The 21812-nt window shown below is 41.0% G+C and overlaps 1 non-coding gene across 1 annotated transcript; it reads left to right on the forward strand.

Annotated features, from left to right (window-relative positions):
* The first annotated feature begins 12834 nt into the window (after positions 1 to 12834).
* Positions 12835 to 12970, forward strand: LOC127679509 (U8 small nucleolar RNA). The gene has a single exon (XR_007976812.1). It is a non-coding gene; the product is annotated as a U8 small nucleolar RNA (small nucleolar RNA).
* The last annotated feature ends 8842 nt before the right edge of the window (positions 12971 to 21812 follow it).

Consider the following 21812-nt stretch of genomic DNA (forward strand, 5'->3'; position numbering starts at 1 on the left):
TGTTGTGGAGTTGGACTACAGACTGTAAGTCATCATAACAAATTCCCTACTATATAGAGACTATACATAAATTCTTTGACAGTTGTGCGGCGCCTTTCCTGCACGGAGGCCACTTCAGAACTCGGCCTCCCACCAGTCAGGAGAGGAGGATCCATCTTGGTTCCGTACTCCAGGAATCGGACAGACTGAGGTACACAAACATAATCTGAGGCCAACACCGCGGTGGTCTGAGCCCGACGGGCGTTGGCCTGCACCCAGGCCCTGGGCGGGTCGGGGGGCCATCGGGGTGCCAACCCAACCAGGAGGTTTTTTGCCCAGGCCTGCGAGCGCGCCGCCGCCATTTTGCCTGCAGGACGACAGAGAGCTCAGGCGGGCAGACCTGTAACAGGCATAGCCTAAGGCTAACAAAGCGGGGGTCCAGGCCCCAAAAGGCACAGGACTGACCCCAAGAACTGGGCGGCTTGGTGGGCCATCTGTGAGTCAACCCGCCCAGGTGATTGTTAGCAAAGCAGACTCTCCCGGCGCTTTCAGGGAGCGCGGGCGCACACGCCAGACATCCTAGTCACCTGGCAAACCCAATTAACAGTCAAAGCCGTAGGGGAACTTTGCTCGGACCTTGGCCTCCCAGGCTTTTGCCTGGACTCAGGGACTGGGCGGCCAGGCTAACCTTGTGTGCGATAGCCCGGTTGGCAGATCGGCTGCCCAGCGGAGTGAGCGGAACTCAGGGGAGGTCACAGTAGCATACACCGTCTGCACTCCCTGGGAGTGCACACGGGCTCCATCTGCTCCACAGACACAATCTGGGGCAAGGCCTCAGGCAGAAGCCCTTAGCTCTACTCTCTCTGCTTCCGGATCCAGATCAGTCTGGGCGGCAGCATTACATCTCCAAGTCCTGCAAGTGGCTAGCTGGGCTTCCGGGCGGCCAGCTGGGAGAAGTCAGTGTGCTCCAGTGAATCCAGCGGGCCCCAGCGGGAGCCTTCGGGTGCCTGCTTTGGGATCTGAACAGCCTGGGCAGAAGCACACTGTCTACAAGCAGTGCAGGAGGTAAGCTGTGCACCAGAGGCCAACTGGGAAGGGGCAGCTTGCACTGGTGAGTCCAGCACTGAGAAGATAAACTAACACCAGTGAGAACTAGATGGCAAAAGGCAAAGGCAGGAACGTCACTAACAGAAATCAAGGCAATATGGCAACATCTGAACCCAATTCTCCTCTACCAACATGTCCTGGATACCCCATCACACCAGTAAAACAAGATTTGGATTTAAAATCACTGGTCATGATGCTGGTACAGGAACACATGAAGGTCATACATAAAGAAATTCAGGAGACAATGGATCAAAAGGTAGAAGCCCTTGCAAGGGAAACACAAAAATCATTGAAAGAAATCCAGGAGAATACAAAAGCCAACAAGGAGGAAATGCAAAAAACACTTAAAGAAATACAGGAGAACTTTGCTCAACAGGCTGAGGTCATGAAAGACGAAACACAAAAATCTCTTAAAGAAATACAGGAGAACTTTGGTCAACAGGCTGAGCTCATGAAAGAGAAAACACAAAAATCTCTTAAAGAATTACAGGAAAGCACAAACATGCAAGTGAAGGAGCTAAGCAAAACCATCCAGGATCTAAAATCAGAAGTAGAAACAACTAAGAAAACTCAAAGGGAGACAACTTTGGAGATAGAAAGCCTTGGGAAGAAATCAGGGGACAGAGATACAAATATCAACAACAGAATACAAGAGATAGAAGAAAGAATCTCAGATGCTGAAGATTCCATAGAAACCATGGACTCAACAGTTAAAGAAAATGCAAAATGCAAAAAGCTTGTAACCCAAAATATCCAGGAAATCCAGGACACAATGAGAAGACCAAACCTAAGGATTATAGGCATAGAGGAGAGTGAAGATTTACAACTTAAAGGGCCAGCAAATATCTTCAATAAAATTATGGAAGAAAACTTCCCTAACCTAAAGAGAGAGATGCCCATGAATATACAAGAAGCCTACAGAACTCCAAACAGACTGGACCAGAACAGAAATACTTCCCGTCACATAATAATCAAAACACCAAATGTTCTAAACAAAGAAAGAATACTAAAGGCAGTAAGAGAAAAAGGCCAAGTAACATATAAAGGAAGACCTATCAGAATCACAGCAGACTTTTCACCTGAGACTATGAAGGCTAGAAGGTCCTGGGCAGATCTCATGCAGACTCTAAGAGAACACAAATGCCAACCAAAACTACTATATCCAGCAAAACTCTCAATCACCATAGATGGAGAAACTAAGATATTTCATGACAAAACCAAGTTTACCCAATATCTATCCACAAACCCGGCCCTAAAAAGGATAATAGGAGGACAACACCAATACAAGGAGGGAAACTTCACCCTGGAAAAAGCAAGATAGTAACCTTTCATCAAACCCAAAAGAAGTTAAGCATTCAAATTTAAAAAATAACGTCAAAAATGATAGGAAGTAACAATCACTATTCCTTAATATCTCTTAACATCAATGGACTTAATGCCCCAATAAAAAGACACAGACTAACTGAATGGATACGTAAACAGGACCCTACATTTTGCTGCTTACAGGAAACACACCTCAGGGTCAAAGACAAACACTACCTTAGAGTAAAAGGCTGGAAGACAATTTTACAAGCAAATGGTCTCAGGAAACAAGCTGGAGTAGCCATTTTAATATCAGATAAAATTGACTTTCAACCCAAAGTCATCAAAAGAGACCCTGAGGGACACTTCTTGCTGGTCAAAGGAAAAATACAAAAAGAAGAACTGACAATCCTGAACATCTATGCCCCAAATGTAAGGGCACCCTCTTTTGTAAAAGAAACTTTATTAAAACTAAAAGCACACATTGCACCTAACACAATAATTGTGGGTGACTTCAACACTGCACTTTCCTCAATGGACCGATCAGGAAAACAGAAACTAAACAGGGACACAATGAAACTAATTGAAGCTTTGGACCAATTAGATTTAACAGATATATATAGAACATTCTATCCTAAAACAAAAGAATATACCTTTTTCTCAGCACCTCATGGTACCTTCTCCAAAATCGACCATATAATTGGTCACAAGACAGACCTCAACAAATATAAGAAGATCGAACTAATCCCATGCCTCCTATCTGATCACTATGGAGTAAAAGTGGTCTTCAATAGCAACAGAAACAACAGAAAGCCCACATACACGTGGAAACTGAACAATACTCTACTCAATGATACCTTGGTCAAGGAAGAAATAAAGAAAGAAATTAAAGACTTTTTAGAACACAATGAAAATGAAAACACAACATACCCAAATCTATGGGACACAATGAAAGCAGTGCTAAGAGGAAAACTCATAGCCCTGAGTGCCTCCAAAAAGAAAATGGAGAGAGCATACATTACCAGCTTAATGACACACCTGAAAGCCCTGGAACAAAAAGAAGCTATTTCGCCCAGGAGGAGTAGAAGGCAGGAAATCATCAAACTCAGGGCCGAAATCAATCAAGTAGAAACAAAGAGAACCATACAAAAAATCAACAATACCAGGAGCTGGTTCTTTGAGAAAATCAACAAGATAGATAAACCCTTAGCCAGAATGACCAAAGGGCACAGAGAAAGTATCCAAATTAACAAACTTAGAAATGAAAAGGGAGATATAACAACGGAAACTGAGGAAATCCAAAAAATCATCAGATCCTACTACAAGAGCCTATACTCAACACAACTGGAGAATCTGGAGGAAATGGACAATTTCCTTGACAGATACCAAATACCAAAATTAAATCAGGACCAACTAGACCATCTAAACATTCCCATAATGCCTAAAGAAATAGAAGGAGTCATAGAAAGTCTTCCAACCAAAAAAAGCACAGGACCAGATGGCTTCAGTGCAGAATTCTACCAGACCTTCAAAGAAGAGTTAACACCAATACTCTTCAAACTATTCCACAAAATAGAAACAGAAGGAACACTACCCAATTCCTTCTATGAAGCCACAATTACGCTGATACCAAAGCCACACAAAGATCCAACAAAGAAAGAGAACTTCAGACCAATTTCCCTTATGAACATCGATGCAAAAATACTCAATAAAATTCTTGCCAACCGAATCCAAGAACACATCAAAACGATCATCCACCATGATCAAGTAGGCTTTATCCCAGGAATGCAGGGTTGGTTCAATATACGGAAATCCATCAATACAATCCACTACATAAACAAACTCAAAGAACAAAACCACATGGTCATTTCATTGGATGCTGAAAAAGCATTTGACAAAATTCAGCATCCCTTCATGCTTAAAGTCTTGGAGAGAACAGGAATTCAAGGCCCATACCTAAACATAGTAAAAGCAATATACAGCAAACCGGTAGCCAGCATCAAACTAAATGGAGAGAAACTTGAAGCAATCCCACTGAAATCAGGGACCAGACAAGGCTGCCCCCTTTCTCCTTATCTTTTCAATATTGTACTTGAGGTACTAGCTCGGGCAATTCGACAACATAAGGAGGTCAAAGGGATACAAATTGGAAAGGAAGAAGTCAAACTATCATTATTTGCAGACGACATGATCGTCTACCTAAGTGACCCAAAGAACTCCACTAGAGAGCTCCTACAGCTGATAAACAACTTCAGCAAAGTGGCAGGTTATAAAGTCAACTCAAGCAAATCAGTGGCCTTCCTATACTCAAAGGATAAGCAGGCTGAGAAAGAAATTAGGGAAATGACCCCCTTCACAATAGCCACAAACAGTATAAAGTATCTTGGGGTGACTCTTACCAAACATGTGAAAGATCTGTATGACAAGAACTTCAAGACTCTGAAGAAGGAAATGGAAGAAGACCTCAAAAAATGGGAAAACCTCCCATGCTCATGGATCGGCAGAATCAATATAGTTAAAATGGCCATTTTGCCTAAAGCACTATACAGATTCAATGCAATACCCATCAAAATCCCAACTCAATTCTTCACAGAGCTAGAAAGAGCAATTATCAAATTCATCTGGAACAACAAAAAACCCAGGATAGCTAAAACTATTCTCAGCAACAAAAGGAAATCTGGGGGAATCAGTATCCCTGACCTCAAGCAATACTACAGAGCAATAGTGTTAAAAACTGCATGGTATTGGTACAGTGACAGACAGGAGGATCAATGGAACAGGATTGAAGATCCAGAAATGAACCCACACACCTATGGCCACTTGATCCTCGACAAAGAGGCTGAAAACATCCAATGGAAAAAAGATAGCCTTTTCAACAAATGGTGCTGGTTCAACTGGAGGTCAGCATGCAGAAGAATGCGAATTGATCCATCCTTGTCTCCTTGTACTAAGCTCAAATCCAAATGGATCAAGGACCTCCACATAAAGCCAGACACTCTGAAGCTAATAGAAAAAAAACTGGGGAAGACCCTTGAGGACATCGGTACAGGGAGAAAGTTTCTGAACAGAACACCAATAGCGTATGCTCTAAGAGCAAGAATTGACAAATGGGACCTCATAAAATTACAAAGTTTCTGTAAGGCAAAGGACACCATCAAGAGGACAAATCGGCAACCAACAAATTGGGAAAAGATCTTCACCAATCCTACATCAGATAGAGGGCTAATATCCAATATATATAAAGAACTCAAGAAGTTAGACTCCAGAAAACCAAACAACCCTATTAAAAAATGGGGTACAGAGTTAAACAAAGAATTCTCACCTGAAGAACTTCGGATGGCGGAGAAGCATCTTAAAAAATGCTCAACTTCATTAGTCATTAGGGAAATGCAAATCAAAACAACCCTAAGATTTCATCTTACACCAGTCAGAATGGCTAAGATTAAAAATTCAGGAGACAGCAGGTGTTGGAGAGGGTGTGGAGAAAGAGGAACACTCCTCCACTGCTGGTGGGGTTGCAAATTGGTACAACCACTCTGGAAATCAGTCTGGCGGTTCCTCCGAAAACTGGGCACCTTACTTCCAGAAGATCCTGCTATACCACTCCTGGGCATATACCCAGAAGACTCCCCACCATGTAATAAGGATACATGTTCTACTATGTTCATAGCAGCCCTATTTGTAATTGCCAGATGCTGGAAAGCACCCAGGTATCCCTCAACAGAAGAGTGGATGCAAAAAATGTGGTATATCTACACAATGGAGTACTATTCAGCCATTAGAAACAATGAATTCATGAAATTCTTAGGCAAATGGATGGAGCTAGAGAATATCATACTAAGTGAGGTAACCCAGACTCAAAAGGTGAATCATGGTATGCACTCACTAATAAGTGGATATTAACCTAGAAAACTGGAATACCCAAAACATAATCCACACATCAAATGAGGTACAAGAAGAAAGGAGGAGTGGCCCCTGGTTCTGGAAAGACTCAGTGAAACAGTATTCAGCAAAACCAGAACGGGGAAGTGGGAAGGGGTGGGTGGGAGGACAGGGGAAGAGAAGGGGGCTTGCGGGACTTTCGGGGAGTGGGGGGGCTAGAAAAGGGGAAATCATTTGAAATGTAAATAAATTATATCGAATAATAAAAAAAAAATATGAAAAAAAAAAAAATAAATTCTTTGACTCTGTATAACCCTAAATAATACAGAAGTTGGCACTGTGATTGGTTCTAGAGGATCAGAATTATAAGGATGAATGTTTTAAGAATCTGTCTCCTGAAAGGCTCTGCCAGAAGCTGACAAATACAGAGGCAGATGCTCCCAGCCAACCATTGGACTGAGCAGGGGGTCTCCAATGGAGGAGTTAAGGGACTGAAGGAGCTAAAGGGGTTTGCAATTCCATAGGAAGAACAACAATACCAACCAGCCACCTCCCCACCCTCAGGGCTCCCAGAGACTAAACTACCAAACAAAGAGTTCTCATGGAGTAACCCATGGCTCCAGGCACATATGTAGCAAAGAAGACCTTGTTAATCAATGGGTAGAGAGGCCCTTGGTCCTGTGAAGGCTTGATGCCCCAGTGTAGGGGAATGCCAGGTTGGTGAGGTGGGAGTGGGTAGGTGGGTCAGGGTGCATCCTCACAGAAGCAGGTGGAAGGTATAGGGGGTTTATGGAGGGGAAACTGAGAAGGGGATAACATTTGAAATGTAAATAAATGAAATATCCAAAAAAAGAATCTGGACTCTGGACCCAGCCAGAGACCACTGCCTTTTGATACCAACTGTGCTGGTATCAGTGCCACGGCAGTGGACCCCATCCCACACAGCCCACACCCCAAATACAATTCAACTACCCAGGATCACAGGATCACAGAATCACAGGAAGGACAGGCTACAGTCAGAGACAGGGAGGCCAGATAACACCATGTATTCTCTATCTCACCCAGATAATACCAAAGTATTCCAAGACAAAACCAAATTTAAACAGTATTTTTCTACAAATCCAGCCCCACAGAGGATAACAGAAGGAAAAGTCCAAAACAAGGAGGGAAATTACACCCAAGAAAAAGCAAGAAATTAATCTTTCACAACAAACCCAAAGGAAGAGAAATACACAAATGTAATTCCACCACTAACAACAAAAATATCAGGAACCAACATTCATTGGTCCCTAATATCTCTCAGCATCAATGGACTCAATTCCCCAATAAAAAGGCATAAGCTGACAGAATGGATGGATATGTAACTAGGATCCAGCATTTTGCTGCATATAGGAAATATACCTCAGAGTCAAAGACATACATTACCTCAAATTAAAAGGATGGGGAAAAATTTCCAAGCTAATGGTCCCAAGAAACAAGTTAGAGTAGCTATTCTAATATCCAACATAATAGACTTTCAATCAAAAGGCATAAAAAAAGATGAGGAAGTACATTACATACTCACCAAAGGAAAAATCCACCAGATTGAACGCTCTATTCTAAACATCTATGCCTCAAATGCAAGGGCACCCACATTTGTAAAAGAAACATTACTAAAGCTCAAAGCACACATTGAAGGTCACACAATAATAGTAGAAGATTTCAACACCCTACTCTTACCAATGAACAGATCATGGAAACAGAAACTAAAGAGACACACAGTAGAACTAAAAGAAGTTAGGAACCAAATGGATTTAACAGATATCTACACAATAGTTCACCTAAAACAAAACACTATATCTTCTTCTCAGTATCTTCATGGTATCTTCTCAAACATAGTGTCTACTCAGACACAAACAAACTTCAACAAATACAAGAACATTGAATTAATCCCATGTATTCTATCAGACCACCACGGAGTAAGGTTGGTCTTCAATAGCAAGAAAATCAACAGAAAGCCCACATAGACATGGAAGGTCAACAACTTTCTACTCAATGATAATTTGGTCCAGGAAGAAATAAAGAAAAAATTTCAAGACTTTTTAGAATTCAATGAAAATGAAGGCACAATATATCCAAGTTTATGGGACATGATGAAAGCAGTGCTAAGAGGAAAACTAATAGTTCCGAGTGCCTCCATAAAGAAACTGGAGAGATCATACACTAGCAACTTAACAGCTCATCGGAAAGCTCTAGAACAAAAAGAAGCAAATACACCCAAGAGGAGTGGATACAGGAAATAATCAAACTAAGGGTTCAAATCAACCAAGTGGAAACAAAGATAACTATACAAAGAATCAACAAAACTAGGAGCTGGTTCTTTAAGAAAATCAACAAGATAGATAAACCCTTAGCCAGACTAACCAGAGGGCACAGAGGCACTATCCAAATTAACAAAATCAGGAATGACAAGGGAGATATAACAACAGAAACAGAGGAAATTCAAAAAATGGTCATATATTGGTACTAAAGTTTCTACTCAACAAAATTGGAAAACCTGGATGAAATGGATGATTTTCTAGACAGATATCAGGTACCAAAGATAAATTAGGATCAGATAAACCATATAGACAGTTCCCTAACCCCAAAGGAAATAGAAGCAGGCATTAGAAACCAAGGCCTAGATGGTTTTAGTGCAGAATTCTATCAGACCTTCAAAGACCATCTAATACCAATATTCCTCAAACTGTTCCATAAATAGAAACAGAAAGAATACTACCCAATTTTTCTATGAAGCCACAGTTATACTGATACTCAAACCACAGAAAGACCCAACAAATAAAGAGAACTACAGACCAATTTCCCTTATGACTATCAATGCAAAAATATTCAATAAAAAATCTCACAAACCAAATCCAAGAACACATCAAAACAATTATCCACCAGGATCAAGTAAGATTCATCTCAGAAATGTGAGAATGGTTCAAAATATGGAAATCTATCAAAGTAATCCACTATACAAATAAACTCAAAGAAAAAAAAAACACATGATCATCTATCTCATTAGATGCTGAAAAAGTCTGACAAAATACAACACCCATTCATGTGAAAAGTATTAGAAAGATCAGGAATTCTTGGCGCATGCCTAAGTATAATAGAAGCAAATCAATATAAGGCAATATAAGACAAATCAATAGTCAACATCAAACTAAATGGATAAAAACTCAAAGCAATCCCACTAAAATCAGGTATGAGACAAGGCTGCTGACTTGCTCCCTATCTATTCAACATAGTATTTAAAGTTCTAGCCAGAGCAATTAGACAACAAAAAGAGATCAAAGGAACACAAATTGGAAGAAAGGAAGTCAAGATACATCTCTATTTGCAGATGATATGATAGTATACACAAGCAACCCAAAAATTCTACCAGAGAGCTCCTACAGCTGATAAACAACTTCAGCAAAGTGGCTGGATATAAAATTAATTCAAACAAATCTGTAGCCTTCCTCTACTCAAAGGATAAAGGGACTGAGAAAGAAATTAGGGAAACAACATTTTTCACATTAGTCACAAATAATATAAAATATCTTGGTGTGACTCTAACCAAGCAAGTGAAAAATCTTCACCAGAACTTCAAATCTCTGAAGAAAGAAATCAAAGAAGACCTCGGAAGACAGAGATCTCCAATGCTCAGCTCATGGTTGGGCAGGATTAATACAGTAAAAATGGCCATCTTAACAAAAGTAATCTACAGATTCAATGCAATCCCCACCAAAATTCCAACTCAACTCTTCATAGAGTTAGAAAGAACAATTCTCAAATTCATTTGGAATAACAAAAAACATGGGATAGTTAAAACTATTCTCAACAATAAAAGAACTTCTGGGGGAAACACCATCCCAGATATTAAGCTATTATTACAGAGCAATACTGATTAAAAAAAAACTACTTGGTATTGATACAGAGATGGGCAAGTAGATCAATAAGATAAAATTGAAGACCCAGAAATGAACTCACACTCCTATGGTCACTTGATCTTTGGCTAAGAAGCTAAAATAATCTAGTGGGGAAAAAAGACAGCATTTTCGACAAATGGTACTGGTTTAACTGGTAGTCTGCATGTAGAAGAATGCAAATTGATCCATTCTTTTCTCCTTATACAAAGTTCAAGTCCAAGTGGATCAATGACCTTCACATAAAACCAGATTATGTTGAATCTAGTAGAAGAGAATTTGGAGAAGAGGCTCGAATACTTGGGCACAGGGGAAAACATCAATGGCTTATGCTGTAAGAGTAACCATTGATACATAGGACCTCATAAAATTGGAAAACTTCTGTAAAGCAAAGGACACTGTCAAGAGGACAAAACAGCAACACATAGATTGGGAAAAAATATTTACCAACCATAGATCTCAGAGAGGGTTAATATGCAAAATATACAAAGAACTCAGGAAGGTAGACTCCAGAGAACGAAATAACCCTATTAGAAAGTGAAGTACAGATCTAAATAGAGACTTCTCAACTGAGGAATCTCAAATGGCTGGGAAGCACTTGAAGAAATGTTCAACATCCTTAGTCATCAGGGAAATACAAATAAAAATGACCCTGAGATCCCATCTGACACCAGTCAGAATGGCTAAGATCAAAACGCAGGTGACAGCAGATGTTGGTGAGAATGTGGAGGAAGAGAAACCCTCCTATGTTGCTGGGGGACTGCAAGCTAGTAAAACCATTTTGGAAATCCCGAGTATGACAGTTCCTGAGAAAATTAGAAATCGTTCTACCTGAGGGCCCAGCTATACTGCTCCTGGGCATATATGCAAAAGATGCTCCACCATGTTCATAACAGCCTTATTTATAATAACCAGAATCTAGAAATAATCCAGATGTCCCTTAACAGAGGAATGGATACAGAAAATGTTGTTCATTTACACAATGGAGTACTACAAAGCAATTAAAAACACTGACTACATGAAATTCACATGCAAATGGATGGAACTAGAAAATATCATCCTGAGTGAGGTAACCCAGACACAAAAGAACACACATGGTATACGTGAGTATTATAAGTGAATATTAGCCCAAAAGCTCACAATGCCCATGATACAACCCAGAGACAATATGGAACATAGAAGGAAGACCAGGGTGTGGATGCTTCAGTCCTGCATGGAGGGGGTAACAGGATCATTGTGGGAGGTAGAAGAAGAGGGGGACAAAAAAGAGAGTAAAAAGGGGGAAGAAATAAGATTGGGAGTATCAGGAACTGGAGATCTGAGAGAGGTACAAAAGATCAGGAAATCGAACAAAAAAATGTAGCAGGGGGGATGACATACTAGAGATAGCCACTGGAGGGTCCCACACACCAGAGAAACATGAGACTCCCAGGACCCAAGAGGATATACACCCTGTTGAGACCACGTCCAGTAGATAGGTATGGCCCCTAGGCGAGAAATGGGGACACCCATCCATCTCAAAGATTTTTAACCCAGAAATGTTCCTGTTCAAACGAAGGACAGGGACAAAAAAAAAAAAAAAAAAATGGAACAGAAACTAAAGGAAGGGCCAAGCAGGGATGGCCCCACCTGGGGACCAATCATGTCTGCAGACACCAAACCCAACACTGTTGCTGTGCTCAAAAGGCACTTGGTAACAGGAACCTAGTGCGGCGGTTCCTTGGGAGGTCTAGCCAGCAACTGACCAAAGCAGATGAGGATGCTTGGAGCCAGCCATCAGACTGAGCTCAGGGAAGCTGCTTGGGGAGCTGGAGGAGCAGAGGCGGGCTGCAACCACAGTGGAAGAATATAAACCAGCCTGACCACACAGTTCTCCCAGAGACTAGACCACCAACCACGGAGTGTGCCTAGAGGAATCCATGGCTCCAGGTACATATGAAGGAGAGGTTGGCCTTGCCTGACAGCAACAAAAGGGGAGTCCTCTAGAAGAGGCTTGATGCAGGAGCACAGGGGGATGCTGGAGTGGTAGGACTGGAAAGTGGTAGGTGGGATGGGAAGCACGCTCATACTGGCAAAGGGGAGGGGGGAGGACAGATGTGGCTTGGTGGGGGGTTGGTGGAAGGGGTAACCAGGAAGTGGGAGATCATTTGAGATGTAAATGAATGAAATGATTAACAATAATAAAAATAAAAAGAATCTGGAGTTGGTTTAATAATTCACTGACACTTTCAACTACTGAAACCTCTCCAGATATTCTCTGTCCTGGAAACTCAGAAAATATTGAAGGCCTCTGGTGGAAACTATGTTTCAAACTAAAAAGAAGCTAATGCCTTTGATTATCTTGATCCATCATTTGTAGCTGATGATGAATTAGGTGACCCAGTGTACCAACATTTCTACAATTTTTGTGAGAAAACTCAGAAAATGATTTTGCTGCCTTGTTGCTCTTAGTATTTCTGAAAAATTGATGAAGGAAAAGAATGAGCTTTATGACAAAATCGAATGGCTGCAAATTCAACTAAACAAGTTAGGGTTTCTAAATGTGCCCTTAAAGAGTATCTCCTCTCCAGCAGTCAGAGAGCTCCAGTTGCAGAAAATCAAACTGAAGCCCTCATTATAAGGTAGGCTGAGATCATCAGAAGGATAATCCTTACCTGTTCCTCCTCTCAGAGGGCAGTTAGAAAAGGATGACTGGGGCTTGCATGGTCTGCTGATTAGCATTCCCGAGTAATCAGGACCTGGCAACATCCTGGTTGCTCCTATCTGATTCTCTGATGATCACTTTTATGCAATAATCACTATTCCTTAATATATCTTATCATCAATGGACTCAATTCCCCAATTAAAAAAAAAACCTAACAGACTGGATACATAAACAGGACCCTACATTTTGCTGCATACAGGAAACACACCTCAGTGTAAAAGACAAAAACTACCTTAGAGTAAAAGGCTGGAAGACAATTCTACAAGCAAATGGTCTCAGGAAACAAGTCTGAGTAGCCATTCTAATATCAGATAAAATTGACTTTCAACCTAAAGTCATCAAAAGAGACACGGAAGAACGCTTATTGCTGGTAAAAGCAAAAATCCACCAAAAAGAACTCTCAATTCTGAACATCTATGCTCCAAATGCAAGGGCACCCTCATTCATAAAAGAAACTTTACTAAAGCTCAAGGCACACATTGCACCCAAGATAATAATTGTGGGTGACTTCAACACCCAACTCTCCTCAATGGACAGATCAGGAAAACAGAAACTAAACAGGGTCACAGTGAAACTAATTGAAGCTTTGGACCAATTGCATTTAACAGATATATACATATATATATAACACTTCATCCTAAAGCAAAAGAATATACCTTTTTCTCAGCACCTCATGGTACCTTCTCCAAAATTGATCTTATAATTGGTCATAAGACAGACCTCAACAAATGTGAGAAGATCAAAATAATCCCATGCTCCTATCAGATCACTATGGAGTAAAAGTAGTCTTCAATAGCAACAAAAGCAACAGAAAGCCCACATATACATGGAAACTGAACAATACTCTACTCAATTATACCTTGGTCAAGGAAGAAATAAAGAAATCAAAGACTTTTTAGAATTTACCGAAAATGAAGGCACAACATACCCAAATCTATGGGACACAATGAAAGCAGTGCTAAGAGGAAAACTCACAGCCCTGACTGCCTCCAAAAAGAAACTGGATAGAGCATACACTAGAAGCTTAACCGAACAACTGAAAGCCCTGGAACAAAAAGAAGCTAATTCACCCAGGAGGAGAAGAAGACAGGAAATCATCAAACTCAGGGATGAAATCAATCAAGCAGAAACAAAGAGAACCATACAAAGAATCAACAAAACCAGGAACTAGTTTTTTGAAAAACATCAACAAGATAGATAAACTCTTAGCCAGATTAACCAAAGGGCACAGAGACAGTATCCAAATTAACAAAATCAGAAATGAAAAGGGAGAAATAACAAAAGAAACTGAGGGATTTCAAAAAATTATCAGATCCTAATACAAAAGCCTATGCTCAACACAGCTGGAAAATCTGGATGAAATGGTCATTTTCCTAGACAGTTACCAACTACCAAGTTTAATCAGGCTCAGATAGACCATCTAAACGGTCCAATATTTTCTAAAGAAATAGGAAATAGTCATTGACAGTCTCCCAACCAAAAAAAGCACAGTACCAGATGCTTTTAGTGCAGAATTCTATCAGACCTAACACCAATATTCTTCAAACTATTCCACAAAATCGACACAGAAGGAAGACTACCCAACTCTTTCTATGAAGCCACAATTTTGCAGATATCAAAACTTGACAAAGATCCAACAAAGAAAGAGAACTTTAGACCAATTGCCCTAATGAATACCGATGCAAAAATACTCAATAAAATTCTTGCCAACCAAATCCAAGAACACATCAAAACGATCATTCTCCATGATCAAGTAGGCTTCATCCAAGGCATGTGGGGATGGATCAATATACGGAAATCCATTGATGTAATCTACTACATAAATTCAAAGAGAAAAAACTAAATGGTCATTTGATTAGATGATGAAAAAGCATTTGATAAAATTCAGCATCCTTTCATGTTAAAGGTCTTGGAAATAACATGAATTCAAGGTCCATACCTAAACATAGTAAAAGCAATATACAGCAAACCGGTAGCCAACATCAAACTAAATGGAGAGAACCTTGAAGCAATCCCACTAAAATCAGGGACTATACAAGGCTGCTCCCTCTCTCCATATCTTTTCAATATAGATCTTGAAGTCCTAGCTAGAGCAATTAGACAACAAAAGGAGGTCAAAGGGATACAAATTGGAAAGGAAGAAGTCAAACTATCACTATTTGCAGATGATATGATAGTATACTTAAGTGACCCAAAAAACTCTACCAGAGAACTTCTACAGGTGATAAACAACTTTAACAAAGCAGCTGATTACAAAATCAACTCAAGCAAATCAGTAGCCTTCCTATACTCAAAGGATAAGCAGACTGAAAAAGAAATTAGGGAAATGACACCCTTCAAAATAACCACAAACAACATAAAGTATATTGGTGTGACTCTAACCAAACAAGTGAAAGATCTATATAACAAGAACTTCAGGTCTCTGAAGAAGGACATCGAAGAAGACCTTAAAAAATGGAAAAATCTTCCATGCTCATGGATTGGCAGGATTAATATAGTTCAAATGGCCATCTTGCCAAAAGCAATCTACAGATTCAATCCCAACTCAGTTCTTCATAGAGTTAGAAAGAGCAATTCTCAAATTCATCTGAAATAACAAAAAACCCAGGATAGCTAAAACTATTCTCAACAGTAAAAGAACTTCTGGGAGAATCAGTATCCCAGACCTCAAACATTACTACAGAGCAATAGTGATAAAAACTGCATGGTATTGGTACAGTGGCAGCCAAGTGAATCAATGGAATAGGACTGAAGACACAGAAATGAGCCCACATACCTATGGTCACTTGATGTTTTACAAAGGAGCTGAAAGCATCCAGTGGAAAAAAGATAGCCTTTTCAACAAATGGTGCTGGTTCAATTGGAGGTCAGCATGCAGAAGATTGCGAATTGATCCATTCTTATCTCCTAGTACTAAGCTCAAGTCCAAGTGGATCAAAGACCTCCACATAAAACCTGACACACTGAAACTAATAGAAAAGAAACTGGGGAAGACCCTTGAGGACAGGGGCACAGGGGGGAAGTTCCTGAACAGAACACCAATAGCTTATGCTTTAAGATCAAGATTGACAAATGGGACCTCATAAAATTACAAAGTTTCTGTAAGGCAAAGGACACAGTCAAAAGGACAAAGCGGTAACCAACAGATTGGGAAAGGATCTTCACCAGCCCTAAATCTGACCGAGGTCTAATATCCAATACATACAAAGAACTCAAGTTAGACTCCAGAGAACCAAATAACCCTATTAAAAAATGGGGTACAGAGCTAAACAAAGAGTTTTCACCTGAAGAAATTCAGATGGCTAAGAAGCACTTTAAGAAATGTTCAACATCATTAATCAATAGGGAAATGCAAATCAAAACAACCCTGAGATTTCAGTCAGAATGGCTAAGGTTAAAAACTCAGGAGACAGCAGATGTTGGTGAGGATGTGGAGAAAGAGAAACACTCCTCCACTGCTGGTGGGGTTGCAAGATGTTACACACACTTTGGAAATCAGTCTGGCGGTTCCCTAGGAAACTGGCCATGACACTTCTGGAGGACCCTGCTATTCATCTCCTGGGCATATACCCAGAGGATTCCCCGTCATGCAATAAGGACACATGCTCCACTATGTTCATAGCAGCCTTATTTATAATAGCCAGAAGCTGGAAAGAACCCAGATGTCCCTCAATGGAGGAATGGATACAGAAAATGTGGTATATTTACACAATGGAATACTACTCAGCAATTAAAAACAATGAATTCATGAAATTTGTAGGCAAATGGTTGGAACTGGAAAATATCATCCTAAGTAAGGTAACATAATCACAAAAGAATACACATGGAATGCAATCACTGATAAGTGGATATTAATTAGCCCAGAAGCTCTAAATTTTCAAGACACAATTAGCATATCAAATGATACCCAAGAAGAGGGAAAGAGAGGGCCCTAGTTCTAAAAAGAGTTGATCCAGCATTGTAGGGGAGTACCAGGACAGGGAAATGGGAGGGGTGGTGATTGGGAAATGGTGGAGGGAAGAGGGTTTATGAGACTGATGGGGAGGGGGGAACAAGGAAAGGGGAAAGCATTCGGAATGTAAACAAAGAATATAGAGAAAAAAAGAAACGGTGGGCTGAATTACAGGAAAAAAATCAAGTCTCAGCCTCAGAAGGTGTCAGCAGTTAAAGGGCCTTAATTGACAAAGAATCGGCTCCTATAATATGGGATGGGGTGTGTGTGGGAGGACCCTGTTGAAACTGAGAACTTAGAATCTTCAGATTCTCAAGGGTTTACCTCACCCTCAGCCCCACTCATTCAAATAATGCTGGTTTCATATGAGGATATTAGTCCCCCAGAGTCTGATAAACCAGCAGTGACTTTCTCTGAAGAAAATGACAGACAATACTGATGTTCCTCAAGGCCCACCAATAGTTTCTTCTAGACCTATAACCAGACTCAAGGCAAAACAGGCCTCTAGAGGAGAGGTAGAAAAATGTAGTCAATGAAGAAATGGGCTCCACTACTAAGGAACTTAAGGAGTTTGCTAATTCATTCAAGCAGAAGTCTGGGGAATATGTATGGGAATGAATTTTAAGAGTGTTGGATAACGGTGGAAAGAACATAAAACTAGATCAGGATGAGTTTTTTGATATGTGCCCTCTGAGTGGAGATTCTAGGTATAATATGGAAGCTTACACAGTTAAAAAAAAAAAAAGGTGTCGAAGTTTGTTTGAGTGGTTGACTGAAACATTATCAAAAGATGGCCTACTGAAAAGGAGTTGGGGATGCCTGATATGCCTTGGCTTAGTGTTGACAAAGGGATTTTAAGGCTCTGGGAAATTGCGATGCTAGAGTGGATACATTGTATAAAACCTAATCCTCCTCAATGGGAAGGACCAGAAGATATGCTCTTGATGAATCCTGTAAGAAGCAAATTTGTGAGATGGGGGCACCAACACATGTGAAGAATCTGGTTCTTGCCCTTTAGCTTCTCCTAGACCTTAGGGTTGGAGAAGCTGCTGCTCAGTTAGATGAATTAAATGCAATGGGTTTAGTTGAGCCCTGAGGTAGCAAGGGCCAGGTGGCAGCATTGAATCACCAGAGACAAGGTGATCATAATCATTATAATAGGTAGCTTAGAAAAAACGTCTATAAAGACCTAGCCTGTAATGGTCAGCACAGGAGAGGTAAAATTCATAATGGCATGACTCATAGGGGCCTTTGGTACTGCTAATCAGTCATGGTGTTTCCAGCCATGCAATAGATGAGAAGCCTACTACATATCTGTTTGGTCTTTATAAGCAAAAAAATTCTCAAGCAAATTAAAGAAAGTGTACATTGGATCATTGCAAAAGGCAATCTTGACCAGTGTCTTAGTTAGGGTTTTTTTTGTTTGTTTGGTTGGTTGGTTTTTTTTGTTGTTGTTGTTTAGAACAGAGTTTATTTACGGGCAGAGGAGGGGGTATTGAGAAAGGAGTGGAGAGGGGAAAGAGAGCCTGCAGAGAGGGACACACACAGAAGGGGAGGGGGAGAGTAGGGAGAGGGGCAGGCCAAGGAGACAGGAGCAGGAGGGGGAAGGGGAGAAGGAGAAAGGGCTCAGAAAGAGAAAGTTAGTTAGGGTTTTATGTCTATGAACAGATACTATAACCATAGCAAGTCTTATAAAGGACAACATTTTTTTTTTTTTGAAAGAAACTTAACCTTTCCTTGAATTTCTCACAATTAAATTTCTCAGGAAAGACTAGGAGATGTCTATGCTGGTGTTCAGACCAGATCATATAAGAGGATGTTACTGAGAAATTCTTTCTTTCTTTTTTTTTTTAATGCGATATATTCTTTATTTACATTTCAAGTGATTTTCCCTTTCCTGGATTCCCCCCTCCTCAAGAGTCCCAAAAGCCCTCTTCCCTCCCCCTGTTCCCCAATCCACCCCTTCCCACTTCCCTGCCCTGATATTCCCCTACACTGCTGCACTGAACCTTTCCAGGACCTACAAAGTTTCTGTAAGGCAAAGGACACTGTCAAAAGGAAAAAAACGGCAACCAACAAATTGGGAAAAGATCTTTACCAACGCTACAACCAACAGAGGGTTTATATCCAAGATATACAAAGAACTCAAGAAGGTAGACTCCAGAGAGCCAAATATCCCCCTTAAAAATGGGGTACAGAGCTGAACAAAGAATTTTCACCTGAGGAATATTGAATGGCTGAGAAGCACCTAAAGAAATGTTCAACATCCTTAGTCATCAGGGAAATGCAAATCAAAGGACAACATTTAATTGGGGTTGACTTACAGGTTCAGAGGTTCACTGGACTTGTCAAGGCAAGAGCATGGCAGTATCCAGTCAGGCATAGTGCCTGCAAAGCTGAGGGTTCAGCATCTTCATCTGAAGACAGCTAGTGAAAGACTCACTTCCAGGCAGCTGGGGTGAGGGTCTTAAGCCCACACCCACAGTGACACGCCTACTCCTACAAGGCCACACCTCCTAATAGAGCTACTCCCTGGGCCAAGCATATACAAACCATCACATTCCACTCTCTGGTTGCCATAGGCTTGTTCAAATACATGAGTCTATGGGGACCACACCTAAACATAGCATAATGCAAAATACATTTAGTCCAACTTCCAAAGTCCCTATAGTCTATAGCAGTCTCAATAATGTTAAAAGTCCAAAGTTCAAGGTCTCTTCTCAGATTCATTCAATCACCAATCACTTAACTGTAATCCCCAAAGCAAGACAGGAAACCAGCTGAGCAAACTTCAAACCCTGTATTTCCATGTCTAAATTCAAAGCACTTTTCAGATTTCTAACTCCGTTTTCATCTTTGTTGATTGCAACAAACTTCTTTTCCTGAACTGGTTCCATTCCCTGTTAGCAACATTCCTCAGCAGATATCCTATGGCTCTGGTATCTCAAAAATCTTGGGGGTCTCCAAGTCAGCTTCAATGTTACAGCTTCTTGTTCCAATGTCTGAAATCCATACATGATCTTCTCAGCTCCTCCAGCTCTGCCCTCTGTAGCACTCTAAGCCCAGGTTGATCCACTTCATTGCTGCTGCTGTTCTTGGTGATCATCCATGGTACTGGCATCTCCAAACCCCTGGGGTCTTCCACTGCAACTAGGCTTCACCAATAGCCTCTCATAGGCTCTCTTCATGGTTCCAAGCCTCAGTTCCTTTGCATGACCTCTTCAGTCCTGGGCCATCAACTGCAACTGGTGGTATACTTTCACCAAAGGACTTCCATGGCCTCTCAAATGGCCAGGCTTCAGGTGATCTTCATGACCCTTTCATACCTTCAGAGCCAGTACCACCTGGATGACTCTTACACATTACCAAGTACAGCTGCAGCACAAGGTTCAACCTTGGCTATCTCTGGAACACAGTTTCCCTGATCTCTCAGAAAACACTTCCCAGAAGATTTCACCTCAGCCATGCTAGTCTCTTCTTAGTCACTACTAATTTTCTAGCTCCAACTATGAGCATCAATTGTCTCAGTAATCCCTTCTATTCTAGACTCTAAAGCCAAAGCCACGTGGCCAAGACTGCTGAGTTCTACTGCTTGCTGGGCTGAAACATGGCTCCCTTCTATTACCAGATTTATTCTCTCTCTCTCTCTCTCTCTCTCTCTCTCTCTCTCTCTCTCTCTCTCTCTCTCTCTCTGCCTAAGTTTGGCTGTCCTGCATCTTGCTCTGTAGATTGACCTTGAACTCAGGGATCTGTGTGTGTTTCTCCTGAGCACTGGATTAAAGATGTGGTTTTTTTTCACCTAGAGCTTGCTCTGTCTCAGGCTGGTCTTGAATTTAGCAATCTGCCTGGCTTTATCTACTGGGATTAATGGTGTGCGTCACCATGCCTGGATCTAAATTTAGATGGGTAGGATCTTGCCCCAAAGTCCCACTCCCTTAATCCAATTTCATATTCAATTTCAAAGGATTCAGCTCCATTTTACTTCCTGGTGCTCCCTTTAATATTTGAACCATATATTTTATATTTCTCCTTTCTAAGCTTGCTATGATTGTTCAAAATACTTTTCATGAGACTTAACCAGAGAAGAAAGCTTCTGCTGGGTTTTCGGAGACTTCCTTTATCAATGCAATTAATATAAATCTCTCTACCTTAGCCTCAGGTAGACACTTCAACAAGGGCAAAGAGCAGCCACATTCTTCACCAAAATACCATAAAAACAGTCTCTATGCCACTTACTGAATTCTCCTCAGAAAACCTCTTGAGCCATGTCTGTACAGTTAAAATTACATTCAGCAACAAAGTCTTCCAAACTCCTACTAGTATGGCCCATTAAGCCTCATTTAAAGCATTCCACCATTTTCCAAATTCCAAGTCCCCAAATCCACATCCTCCCCAGCAAAAGCATGGTCAGGCCTATCTCAGCAATACCCAAGTCCCTGGTACCAACTTCTGTCTTAGTTAGGGTTTTACTGCTATGAACAGACACCATAACCATGGCAAGTCTTATAAAGGATATTTAATTGGGGTGAACTTACAGTTTCAGAGGTTCAGTCCATTATTGTCAAGGCAAGAGCATGGCAGTATCCAGGCAGACATGATGCATGCATTGCTAAGAGTTCAACATCTTCATTTGAAGACTGCTAGTGGAAGTCTCAATTCCAGGCAGCTAGGGTGAAGGTCTTAAGCTCAAGACCACAGTGACACACCTACACCTACAAAGGCCACACCTTCTAATAGAGCCACTCCCTGGGCTAAGCAAATAGAAACCATCACAATCAATGAATCAATTTCCAGACCTGAGGCAGTTTGCAGACCCAGAACCCTTTGATTGAGGGGTGGCCAGATTCCCCTGAGGAAGGATCTTGATAAGACACCTCAAAGTTTCACAGTTAGCCTTTTCCCACTTCTTCCTCAGAGGGACCTCCAGCCTTTTACAAGGGTAATTGTACACTGG

The sequence above is a fragment of the Apodemus sylvaticus genome, chromosome 2 (genome assembly GCF_947179515.1).
Source record: "Apodemus sylvaticus chromosome 2, mApoSyl1.1, whole genome shotgun sequence".
Classification (NCBI taxonomy): Eukaryota; Metazoa; Chordata; class Mammalia; order Rodentia; family Muridae; genus Apodemus; species Apodemus sylvaticus.